This window comes from Nycticebus coucang, chromosome 5 (genome assembly GCF_027406575.1).
Source record: "Nycticebus coucang isolate mNycCou1 chromosome 5, mNycCou1.pri, whole genome shotgun sequence".
Taxonomy (NCBI): Eukaryota; Metazoa; Chordata; class Mammalia; order Primates; family Lorisidae; genus Nycticebus; species Nycticebus coucang.
The window spans coordinates 55,370,081-55,382,881 of NC_069784.1; the positions used below are offsets into that span (position 1 = coordinate 55,370,081).

The 12,801-nt window shown below is 44.7% G+C and overlaps 1 protein-coding gene across 6 annotated transcripts in view; it reads right to left on the reverse strand.

The window, feature by feature from the left end:
• Window positions 1–12,352, reverse strand: part of POGZ (pogo transposable element derived with ZNF domain) — a 64,746-nt gene extending 52,394 nt beyond the window's left edge. For 4 of the 6 annotated variants that reach the window (XM_053591963.1, XM_053591962.1, XM_053591960.1 and 1 more), the window contains exon 1: window positions 12,053–12,282. The gene's annotated coding sequence lies outside the window, so the exon portion shown is untranslated. Of the gene's footprint in view, window positions 1–5,922; window positions 6,019–12,052 lie in introns of those variants that run through there. The other 2 variants (XM_053591958.1, XM_053591959.1) reach the window with 2 other exon arrangements.
• Between the last annotated feature and the right edge of the window lie 449 nt (window positions 12,353–12,801).

Sequence of the window (12,801 nt, forward strand, 5' to 3'; positions counted from 1 at the left end):
CAGTGGGAACTTCTGTTAGTTCTGAGTACTTCTGACACAACCCTAGTAGTGTTTGATAAGATCTTTGCTATCTGATAAACAAGAAGTTCCAGGCCTATGTCATGTACTTCCTGCCCCAGACCCTGAACCAGCCATTGCTCCAAGGATGGATGATATGGTGGAGAATGGTTTTCAAAGACCACAATAAAAGGCTAAGAGTCATAGTGTCAAATGCTTTATAGAAAAGAAAAAAAATAAAAAGGCTAAGGACCTTCCTGCTCTTTATTTTTATTCTATTCTATTCTATTGAAGCAGAGTCTCACTGTTGCCTTGGGTAGAGCATCCTCAGACTCCTCGGTTAGAATGATCCTCTTGGCTCAGTTTCCTGAGTAGCTGGGATTATAGGTGCCCATCACAATGCTTGCCTAATTTTCTTCTTTTTCTATTTTTAGTAGAGATGGGGTCTTGCTCATACTCAGGCTGATAGCGAATTCCTGAGCTCAAGCAATCCACCTACCTCAGCCTCCAGAGTACTGGGATTACAGGTATGAGCCACCATGCCTGGCCCTTCTTGCTCATTTTAAATATAAAATTGCCTCCATACTAACTCCCAAACCATTAGGTAGCTATCTTCAAATTTTGCTCTTACGTTATCTATTAAAAAATTTTCATATCCCTAAATAATACTTGTCTTACAAACAGAAAATTCTTTGCCCTGAATTTTTTTTTTTTCCCAGTTTTTAGCTGGGGGCTGGGTTTGAACTCGCCACCTCAGGTATATGGGGCAGGCTCCCTACTCCCTTGGGCCACAGGTGCCGCCCTGCTCTGAATTTTTTACTTGAAATGTGTCAGTCTTATAACTTGTATTTATCAAACTTTCATTAGCTCCACACTTATCTTATCCCAACTGTATTTGTTCTCTTTCTTACCCAGTTCAATAGACACCCCAATAAAACACCAAGATCATTTTCCTTATTGGCAGGATTTACATACACAGGTAGTTAAGAAATTTTAAGGACAACATGATGAAACAACCAAAGGTTAACAAAGAGGACACATTGGGCGGCGCCTGTGGCTCGGTCGGTAGGACGCCGGCCCCATATACGGAGGGTGGCGGGTTCAAACCCGGCCCCGGCCAAACTGCAACCAAAAAATAGCCAGGCGTTGTGGCGGGCGCCTGTAGTCCCAGCTACTCGGGAGGCTGAGGCAAGAGAATCGCTTAAGCCCAGGAGCTGGAGGTTGCTGTGAGCTGTGTGATGCCACGGCACTCTACTGAGGGCCATAAAGCGAGACTCTGTCTCTACAAAAAAAAAAACAAACAAAGAGGACACATTTACTTTAATTAAACTTTTTAACAAATAATTTTTTGTTTTTTGAGACAGAATCTTACTATGTCACCCTTGGTAGAGTGCCATGGCATCACAGCTCACGGCAAACTCAAACTCTTGGGCTCAAGCGATTCTCTTGCCTCAGCCTCCCAAGTAGCTGGGACTATAGGCGCCCCCCACAACACCCATCTATTTTTAGAGACCAGATCTCTCTGTGGCTCAGGCTGGTCTGGAACCCCTCAGCTCAGGCAATCCACCAGCCTGGGCCTACCAAGTGCTGGGATTACAGGTGTGAGCAACCATGCCCAGCCCAAGAACTATTTTTTAAAAAATATTTATCCTCTCTGTAATAGAGCAGAACCAGGCTCCTATGTATCGTACAAATGATTACATCTTGTAGAGTAAAAACATTTTTATGAAATCCACGGAAGTGAAGAAAACAAAAGAAAATCCATATACACCTAGTTTGTTCCAGCTCATAATCACCCGTGATACTTGATTTTACCTTCATATTCATCTGAAAACTTTTTTTTTTTTTTTTGTAGAGACAGAGTCTCACTTTATGGCCCTGGGTAGAGTGCCATGACATCACACAGCTCACAGCAACCTCCAACTCCTGGGCTTAAGCGATTCTCTTGCCACAGCCTCCTGAGTAGCTGGGACTACAGGTGCCTGCCACAACGCCCAGCTATTTTTTGGTTGCAATTCAGCCGGGGCCGGGTTTGAACCCACCACCCTCGGTATATGGGGCCAGCACCCTACCAACTGAGCCACAGGCGCCGCCCTCATCTGAAAACTTTTAAGCCACTCTTGTTTTTGCCCAACTACGGAGTTTCTCCTGATAAAACTAGTGCATCACAATTAGAGGCTAGACTTCTAAAATTATGGTTTTTTATGACTGTTTATTACTATCAGTATTGACTGACAAATAACTTTTACAAAAATAATTTCCAAGTCCTTTTGTCTAATCACCATATCTAAAATTATTCTAGTTGTAGTCCATGTAATTCCTCTATATATTGTTTTTACTACTAACATATCAACTCTTTCTTCTTACTTCTTCAACTTCCAAATCATTTTTGCAGAGGGCAGATAAAGCTATACAGTAGTAATTCTACACCTCAAAAGCCAAAGGTGGCCAGGTGGGTGGCTCACACCTGTAATCCTAGCACTCTAGGAGACTGAGACAGGCAGAGATGCCTTGAACTCAGGAGTTTTGAGACCAGCCTGAGCAAGAGTGAGACCCCATGTCTACTAAAAGTAGAAAATTAGCTGGGCATTATGGCTGGCACCTGTAGTCCCATCTACTTAGGAGGCTAAGGCAAGAAGATTGCTTGAGTTTGAGGTTGCTGTAAGCTGTGACACCACAGCACTCTATCCAGGTCGCAAAGTGAGACTCTGTCTCAAAAAAATAAATAAATAAATAAAAAGTTAAGAAAAAAAAAAGCCACAGGTTATGACAGTAACAAATTTAATAGAAAAATGTTAGCCAAAAATCCAAATTATTGACTAATAATCTATGTTGATCACCAGCTGTTTGGTCTATGGCTTTTTCTTAAAAAAAAAAAAGAAAAAGAAAGAAAGAAAAAAAAAAAAAAGAAAGAAAAAGAAAAAACTCGGGGCGGCACCTGTGGCTCAAGGAGTAGGGCGCCAGTCCCATATGCCGGAGGTGGTGGGTTCAAACCCAGCCCCAGCCAAAAACCACAAAAAAAAAAAAAAAAAAAAAAGAAAAAGAAAAAACTCAGAAAGAAAGCCCAAAAAATACTTTGAAGTATTACTGACACTAATGTGTAACCTAAACCAAATCAAGCATTTAAATTTAACTTGTAGTTTACAAGAAATACAGCAATAGGCCTGTAATCCCAGAACTTTGGGAAGCTGAGATGGGAGGATCACTTGAGAATAGGAGATCAATGACTCGGCGCCTGTTGCACAGTGGTTACAGTGCCAGCCACATGCACCAAAGGTGGTAGGTTCGAACCCAACCCAAGCCAGCTAACCAACAATGACAACTGCAAGACCCTGGAAGACCCAGCTACTTGGGAGGCGGAGGCAGGAGAATCATTTGAGCCCATGAGTTGGAGGTTGCTATGAGCTATGATGCCACAGCACTCTACCCAGGGCAACAGCTTGAGGCTCTCTGTCTCAAAAAAAAGAAAAAAAAGACAACTGCAATAAAAAATAGCCAGGCATTGTGGCGGACACCTGTAGTCCCAACTAACGGGAGGCTGAGGCAAGAGAATCACTTGAGCCCAAGAGGTTGTTGTGAGCTGTGACATCACAGCACTCTTCCAAGGGCAACATAGTGAGACTGTGCTGTCTCAAAAAAAAAAAAAAAAAAAGAGGGTGCTGCCTGTGGTTCAAAGGAGTAGGGTGCCAGCCCCATATGCTGGTGGTGGCAGGTTCAAACCCAGCTCCGGCCAAAAAAAAAAAAAAAAGAGAGAGAGAATAGGAGCTCAAGACAACTCCGGGGAACACAGTGAAATCCCATCTCTTCCCCTCCCCCCACAAAAAATTAGCAGCGCATGGTGGCACATGCCTGTAGTCCCAGTTATTTGGGAGGCTGATGCAGCAGGATTACTGAATCCAGGAGTTCAAGGTTGTAGTGAGCTATGAACATGGTCACCGCATCCAGCCTGGGAGACAGAGCAAGACCTGGTCTCTAAAAAAAAAAAAAGGCCTGGTCTCTAAAATACTGAAATAGAAGAACAGAAGGTGGAACATTCTACAAAACTAAGATAATCTCTTTAAAAATGTCAATGTCTGTCTCTCAGATTAAAAGAAACTAAAGAGATATAATCAAATGCTACATGTGAACCTTTCTAAATTCTGATTCATAAAAAGCTATTAGACACATTTTGTGGACAAATGTTAACATTTGAATAAGACCAGATACTTGTCAATATTCAGAAATTATTTTTAACTTTCTTACAAAGGATAATGGTATATTCATGTAGGAGAAGGTATTTATTCCCAGTAAATGCATGAAATATTTAGTGGAAATGCCGTGTAACTTTGAATTGGCTCACCAAATAATACAGGTATTTTAGCATTTCTTATATGCCAACTTTTAAAATATATTTGGCACATGTCAAAACACTAAAAATCTTGTCGAGGCGGTAGGTTCATTGTGGGTGTTCCTTGTAGTATTCTTTCTTTTTTACATACATGAACTTTTCTTAATAAAAAGTTGGGGGTGGACTATTTATTTTAGCTGTGATATTCTGTATAACTACATGCTGCCATTATCTTTTTGGCATTTACTAAATAACTGGTAGTCTTGTTGGCTGTATTTCCTGTTAACTTATTCCTATTTCTAGGAGCAATTTTCATGTAGCTTGTAATGTGCTACATTTCTTAAGATGTAGCACAATAACTAAATAAGAAATAAGAACTGAATCTAAGGTAGATTATATAGGCTACCAAGGAGATATTGTAAAAGGTTAAGATGAACATTATCTTCTCCCATTAACCTCCTATTTGCCATCTTAGTAACTTAGTGGGTTTCTGTTATTTTTACAGTAGTAATCATACTGGTAACACAATTCTATGCACCAGAGGTTTTACTTAACACTGCAACTTACACAGGACTTTCAGCAGTACCCTCAGTCTCTCGTCTGTGGCACTATCTTCCATCTACAACATGGGAGTACCAGAGAAATAACTTTTCTAGGAAGAAGAGGATCCTATCTTAAATGCTGGCAAACATGGTAGTCTACTTCACACTCAGGCCCTACATTACATATCCAGTTAATCAGTAAAGGTCAACATAATTCAAAAGGCTAGATATAACATATCCTTTAAAATAATATATAATTTAAAAGCAGCAAAAAGAATCCTGTAGATGCACCTGTCCACTTTTGAGATATTTAATGGGCAGCAAATGTCACTTATCTTCACCTCAAATAAAATTAGGAAAAGATCTGTTTCCTACCACAACTGTCCCCAGCCATATTTGGATTTTTTTTTTTTTTTGAGACAGTCTCACTATGTTGCCCTAGGTACAGTGCTGTGGCGTTACACCTCACAGCACCCTCAAACTCTTGGGCTTAAGCAATTCTCTTGCCTTAGCTTCCCAAGTGGCTGGGACTACAGGCGCCCACCACAATGCCTGGCTATTTTTTGTTGCTTTTGTTGTAATTGTCATTGTTGTTTGGCAGGCCTGGGCTGGGTTTGAACCCGCCAGATCAGGTGTATGTGGCTGGCGCCCTAGCCGCTGAGCTACAGACGCCAAGCCTGGCTATTTTGTTGTTGTTGTTGTTGCAGTTGTCATTGTTGTTTAGCTGGCCTGGGCCGGGTTTGAGCCTGCCAGCCTGGGTGTATGTGGCCGGCACTCTACCCACTGAACCACAGGTGCCACCACATATTTAGATGTTGAAGCTTTGAAATCCTTTAATTTGGCTGGTTCTTTCACAACTGTAAATTTCAGAAATGAAGAATTCAATACCTAATGTTTTCAATTCACTGCTAATATATACCTGCCCAAAAATAAAGATAAAAAGAACATTTGGAAAAGGAAAAATGTTTTTTAAAAATCAAAAATGTTTCTTGTTCCCAGGGTGAAAAATAAACAATAATAATCCTCAAAACAACTGGCATTTATGTTATAAGTTACCTTAATTTGGGCGGCGCCTGTGGCTCAGTGAGTAGGGCGCCGGCCCCATATGCCGAGGGTGGCGGGTTCAGGCCCAGCCCCGGCCAAACTGCAACAAAAGAATAGCCGGGTGCTGTGGCGGGCACCTGTAGTCCCAGCTACTCGGGAGGCTGAGGCAAGAGAATCGCTTAAGCCCAGGAGCTGGAGGTTGCTGTGAGCTGTGTGATGCCACGGCACTCTACCAAGGGCCATAAAGTGAGACTCTGTCTCTACAAAAAAAAAAAAGTTACCTTAATTTTTGGCTTCAGACAGGATTAATTCCAAAAAACCTTTAGGGCTATATACTTAATCTGACAATAAAACTAATTAAATATGCAACAAGAAGCTTTCATTTATCCTGTCTTTTGCATGGCCTGTTTTCTCTCTTACAGCATCTAACTGTAACAGTACTTTGTATGTAACAGTCATGCGGGGTCGGTGCCTATGGCTCAACCAGCTAGGATGCCAGCCACATACACTGGAGCTGGTGGGCTCGAATCTATCCCGGGTCTGCCAAACAACGACAACTACAGCCAAAAAATAGCCAGGCTTTGTGGAGGGTGCCTGCAGTCCCAGCTTATTGGGAGGCTGAGGCAAGAGAATTGATTAAGCCCAAGAGTTTGAGGTTGCTGTGAGCCATGATGCCACACTACTGTACCCAGGACTACAGCTTGAGACTCTGTCTTAAAAAAAAAAAAAAAAAGTCATATGGGTTTTTGTAATCTCAATAACCTAACATTCCCAAACTCAAAATACTTTCCATTTGTCTAGCACCAAATCTTGTATCAAAAATCACACAAATTATTAATTATATGCTCTTAATTTCTACCCCCTCAATTTCACTTAACTCTGCTGAAAACTACCAATAGGTTAGACTCTCCCTTTCCCTCTCCTCCCCTTTATTACATGTAAAAATGTTTTTGTGGATATGACCTAATTATCACAAACCAGAAAACCAACAAATCTATCGAAGTCTTACCATACTGGTATTATGACAAAGGCATCAAACCAGCTCTAGGGTTTGCAATTTAAATCTACGCCTTCAACAAAAATTAATTAAAAGGCATCAAACCAGCTCTTAGGATTTGGAATTTAAATATATACCTTCAACAAAAATTAATTAAAAGGATACAATATGGGGAATCAAAACTAAAATGTTATCTAGAAATATATCTTATTTTACTGTGATATGCTAGGCACTGTTAGCATTTTACATTCATTATGGCAATGAATTCTCAGAACTAATTTTATGTCAAGTATTACATTTTACAGATAAGGTCAAAACAGAGATTTACAGAGATCAAGGCTACAGTTAGTAAAGTATCCCAGCCAGGATTCACCCTAAACTGTTTTGTTCTAGAACAGTGGTTCTCAACCTTCCTAATGCCGCAACCCTTTAATACAATTCCTGTGGGTCGCGACAGGAACTATTCCCCAAGTCACTGCATCTTCCAAATAACATTTGTAAATTCTTTGTAAGTTTCAAAACAGAGGCAGATTTGGAAGATAAGCCCAGGACAGATCCAATTTTTCTCAAATTGTATGGAGATCCCAAAGATCTTTTACCACATTAGAAGTTAAAACAAAAATTTCAAATATTTAGTACATTTAAAAAACAAACCCATTACACATTAACATAAATAACATTTCAATAAAAAACACTGTTTCAGCGGCGCCTGTGGCTCAAAGGAGTAGGGTGTCGGCCCCATATGCCGGAGGTGGCGGGTCCAAACCTGGCCAAAAACTGCGAGGGTGGGGGAACAACACTGTTTCACTCCAGAGTAGTGAGAAAAGCACCATGGTTTTATATGTAGTTTTGGTTAAGTATATAATGAAAATCTGGCCTTGCCCAAATAGCATGAAAAGGGAGAAACACTTTAGTAACTTTTATAGATAATTGAACATTAATAAATATTAAAACTCAACAAATAGTAGTTTCTTAAAGGATAGTTATCTTCTCAGAATCCAAAACTCTATCAATGAACTTTTTGTATTGTTACATTAAAGTCCATTGATTAGGGTCAGTCCCAGGGTGCTGTGGCTCACCCTTGTTATCCCAGCACTCTGGGAGGCGAAGTCAGTAGAATCCCTTCAGCTCAGGAGTTTGAGACCTGCCTGAGTAAGCACAAGACCCAGTCTCTACTAAAAATAGAAAAGTAGCTTGGTGTGGTGACTGGAGCCAGTATTCCCAGCTATTCCAGAGGCTAAGGCAAGAGGATCACTTGAGCCCAGGAGTTTGAGGTTGCTGTGAGATAGCCTGATCCATGGCACTGTGGCCTGAGGAAACAGGGTGAGACTCTGCCTCAAAACAAAAGACAGCACCTGTGGCTCAGTGGGTAGGGCCCCAGCCCCATATACCGACGGTGGCAGATTCAAACCCGACCCCAGCCAAACTGGAACAAAAAATAGCCAGGGGTGTTGTGGCGGGTGCCTATAGTCCCAGCGACTCGGGAGGCTCAGGCAAGAGAATCGCCTAAGCCCAAGAGCTGGAAGTTGCTGTGAGCTATGATGCTACAGCACTCTACCGAGGATGACAAAGTAAGACTCTTGTCTCTTAAAAAAAAAAATCGGCTCGGCACCTATGGCTCAAGCAGGTAAGGCGCCAGCCACATAAACCTAAGCTGGCGGGTTCGAATCCAGCCCTGGCCCGCCAAACAACAATGACGGCTGCAACCAAAAAATAGCTGGGCGTTGTGGTAGGCGCCTGTAGTCCCAGCTACTTGGGAGGCAGAGGCAGGAGAATCGTTTGAGCCTAGGAGTTGGAGGTTGCTGTGAGCTGTGATGCCACAGCGCTCTACACAGGGCGACAGCTTGAGGCTCTGTCTCAAAAAAAAAAAAAAAAAAAAATCCACTGGTATATCTTATATTTTGAAAGGATCATGGTTTTGCATGATCATGCATTGGTCATTTGGAAAACAGATTTACTGTGTCATGCACAACTTCCAAATGACATATCTTATGCCATGCATTTTTTTTTTTCTGAGACAGAGCCTCAAGTTGTCACCCTGGGTAGAGTGCTGTGGCATCACAGCTCACGGCAACCTCCAACTCCTGGGCTCAAGCAATTCTCCTGCCTCAGCCTCCCAAGTAGCTGGGACTACAGGCGCCCACCACAACACCCAGCTATTTTTTGGTTGCAGCCGTCAATGTTGTTTGGTGGGCCCGGGCTGGACTCGAACCTGCCAGCTCAGGTGTATGTGGCTGACCCCTTAGCCACTTGTGCCACAGGCGCCTAGCTGCCATGCATTTTTTTTTGAGTCTCACTTTTGTCACTCTAAGTAGAGTGCCGTGGCATCATAGCTCACAGCATCTCAAACTCCTGGGCTCAAGCAATTCTCTTGCCTCAGTCTCCCAAGTAGCTGGAACTGCAGGCGTCTGCCACAATGCCCAGCTATTTTTAGAGATGGGGGTCTCTTCTTGCTCAGGCTGGTCTCAAATCCGTGAGCTCAGGCAATCCATCCACCTTGGCCTCCCAGAGTGCTGCAATACACTGTAAAATAACTTTACAGTTACTTTAAAAAATCACGATCATTAACCACTGATAGTATAAGGAAAGTCTTTAAGTACCAGGAAGCTGTCAAACTCAAGCTGTCATGGGTAACAAAACTGTCAATTGTTTTCTTAGAAATGACAAGCTCACTTCATTCATTTTCAAGAAAATATCCTCCAAATACCCAACTGTGAAAAACTGTAGTCAAGGCTTGGCGCCTGTAGCTCAGTGAGTAAGGTGCTGGCCACATACACAAGGTTGGCAGGTTCAAGCCCCACCAGAGCCTGCTAAACAACGATGATAACTGCAGCCAGAAAAAAAAAAGAAAGAAAAGAAATAGCCGGGCATTGTGGCAGGCACCTGTATTCCCAGCTTCAAGGGAGACTGAGGCAAGAGAATTACTTAAGCCCAAGAGTTTGAGGTTGCCATGAGCTGTGATGCCACATGGCACTCCAGGACTCTACACAAGAGCGACAAAGTGAAACTGTCTCAAAAAAACTGTAGTCAGTAGTTTTTTCAAATAAAAATGCCATTCTACGACACAACTCATGTCACAAATACTTTTCCTCATGAAAACAACCATATCTCAAAAGGCAGCATAAATGTTTTATACCTGCTTCTCTTTTCATCAAACTCTTAAAAATAAAAAAATACACAAAAAGCTGAGATTTACTATCAATAATTTTTACAGCCTCATCAAGGACATTCTCAAGTTAAGTACAGTTTGGTGCCACTGCCTTGCTATGGGTTAAAGCACCACCATAATTTTACCTGGCATTGCTTTTGAATCCTCATTACAAACGTCAGTGAAAAAAAAACAATAGCATCTTATTATACTTTTAAATAGGTATGTCCTTGAGGGGCTCTTCTAAAAGGGTGTGCAGGGATCTCCAGCGGTCATCTGTCAACACTTTGGAACTGCCTTTCTAGATCACCAAAACTAGTTCAAGATGGAGTGGAAAGGCTAACAAAATCTTTTCCATTCCAAGACTCCCTTCTGTTAGCTCTTTTAGTTTGAGATGCATCACCAACACAGCTCCGGAAGGCAGAAGAAAATCAAGGGCATCGAGTGCTATTTAGTTGTTTTAACCTTGTATTTTGAGCACCTTTATTTCAGACCAATAATTCAATGTGGTGGTTACATTAATCAGCCTCAGCTGAAAAACTGTTCATTAAAAATGTGGAGACATTACCCTCTTTTACCCAATTCAAAGAAATTTTGTGACTGAGCCACCCACCCACCCCCGCCCCAGACTGCAGGTTTAACAATCTCCAAGGTACTTTCTATGCACCCTTAAGAACGACTGTGTTAATAGTCTAAATTCAGAGTCCAAGCTTGTAGTCCCAGAGCAACCCGGCTGAAATTCATTGTTCACCAAGCAGCAGCCCTCCCCACCCCAACGGTTTCGCTTTCATCTACTTAGGAAAATTCCTTTAGAAGTAAAAACTCCATTTTCGTGGAGTTTTGAGCTGTGATGAAAGGTCTTTTTAAAAGAGCGCGGAGGTAAGAGCTACCATCTGCAGCAGCCCCGTGGCTGCATCAAAATTTCCATCTCAAAAATGAGATTGGAGCAAAATGACATAGAAGGCATTTCAGCTCTATTTTCTGAGCTAAGAATATCTAAGACAAGTGAGCCTGGAGATATCCAGTCCTACTGACAATATGAGGGAATCTCATGTGTGGCAAGAAAGGAAATCAGGACAAGCAGAAAGGAATGGAAGCAGGTGGATCGATGACATTATGCCTGTTCAGTAGGTGCTGAGAATCTGGACAAAATAGTCCCCGAAATAAACATGGCGCCCACCGCGGCAGGGCATAATCACCATCAAATATTCTCCGTCCCATCCCATTTTATAAATCATGGCACCGTCCCTAAAGAAATTTGGGTGCGGAGGGAGGAGACTTCGCCAACTAGCTGCAGTACACCGAGGCTCAGGATGCACTATCAGATTGAGCAGGGATTACGTAACACAAGGGGTCAGCTAAACACTCATTTTCCTCCTCCGGATCGAAAAAAGACGCCCGCTGCTGTCCCGTGCGGGGGTGGGACAGCCGGGAGGCACCACCCCCAGGGGGCCGTTACCCCGCCGCCGCCCGCCTTCTTCCCTGCGCGGCCTCGCCCCCTCCACCCGCCGCGCCCCACCGTCTAGCTGCCGCCCGCGCCCCCACCCCTTCCCCAGCGGGCCGCCACCCGCACCCGCGCCACCCACTCCTCCGAGACGCCTCGCGCCGGGCGTGCGTGTGGACGCCGGGCTGTGTGTGGGGCCGTGAAACGCGAGTGCGCGCACCCGCGCGCCGCAGCTAGCGCCGGGGGGCGGGGGCGGGGGCGGGGGTGGCCGGCCAGCCGACAGGCAGAGGCCTCCGCCGCCGGCCGGTCGCGCGGCTCACCGGACCCCAGACCGGCGCACGCACGCACGCACACACACGCGCGCGCGCCGCACCCCACAGCTGCCGCGGGCCGCGCCGCCACTCGCGGTGGGCGGGGGCGCGCAACACCGCCCCCACCTCCACTCGTCCCATCCCCCTCTTATTGTCTCGTCTCGGAACGCCTCGCCGAGCGAAAAGATAACGGAACCCCCGGGAGAAGGGGGTGGGGAGAGGAGGCTCGCTCGCTCACTCACCTCCCGTGGTCGTCGCCGCCGGTAGTCTGACCCGAGGAAGGCGCCGTCGCCTTAAAGGGACCTTGCACCCGGCGCCGGCAGAAGGGGGTGGGAGGAGGGGAGGAAACAGGGGCTCGGGGGGAGACGAAGACGAGGGAACCGTTGAAATCTCGTCTCCCCGAGGGTGAAAACAAGCCTCCCTTGGGTTCGAGTGATTTGGGATGGATTTTTTTCCCGAGGGGGGCGGGGGGGCCCCGTGGGAGGGGGTGGGGGGGCCAAGGAATGCGGCTCCGTGTACGGGAGCTGGCGCGGGGGAGAGAGACGCCGACTCCCCCCACCGACCCTCTCGCCCCGCGGAGGGATACGGCTCGTCACTTCCGCCCTCCCCCTTTCGGGGCTCTTCAATTGGCTGCAGCGCAGAGTACGTCATGGGCTCATCCAAACAGCTGCCCGGGCTTCTTTTCTAGTCAAGTTTGGCTGGGGCTGCAAATAAATAAAGAAATAATGTATTTTAAATAATAATAAAAGAATAATTAGCTTCAGAAGCAATATCTAAATTTTGGTGAGAAAAATGGAGCCCTCAAAGAAAATATTCCCCAATTTACTTGGCTAGACCTTCCAGGGAAATTTTGGAAGTCTCCCCACTTGGCACCCAAGCTTCTCCCCAACCGAGGAAGTCCACGTACAGGCCGGATGCGAGGCCCGGTGGCCCCAGCCACTGTCTGGGGGACGGAGAGCAAAAGGCGTTCAGCCCACCTCGAGGACCCCCA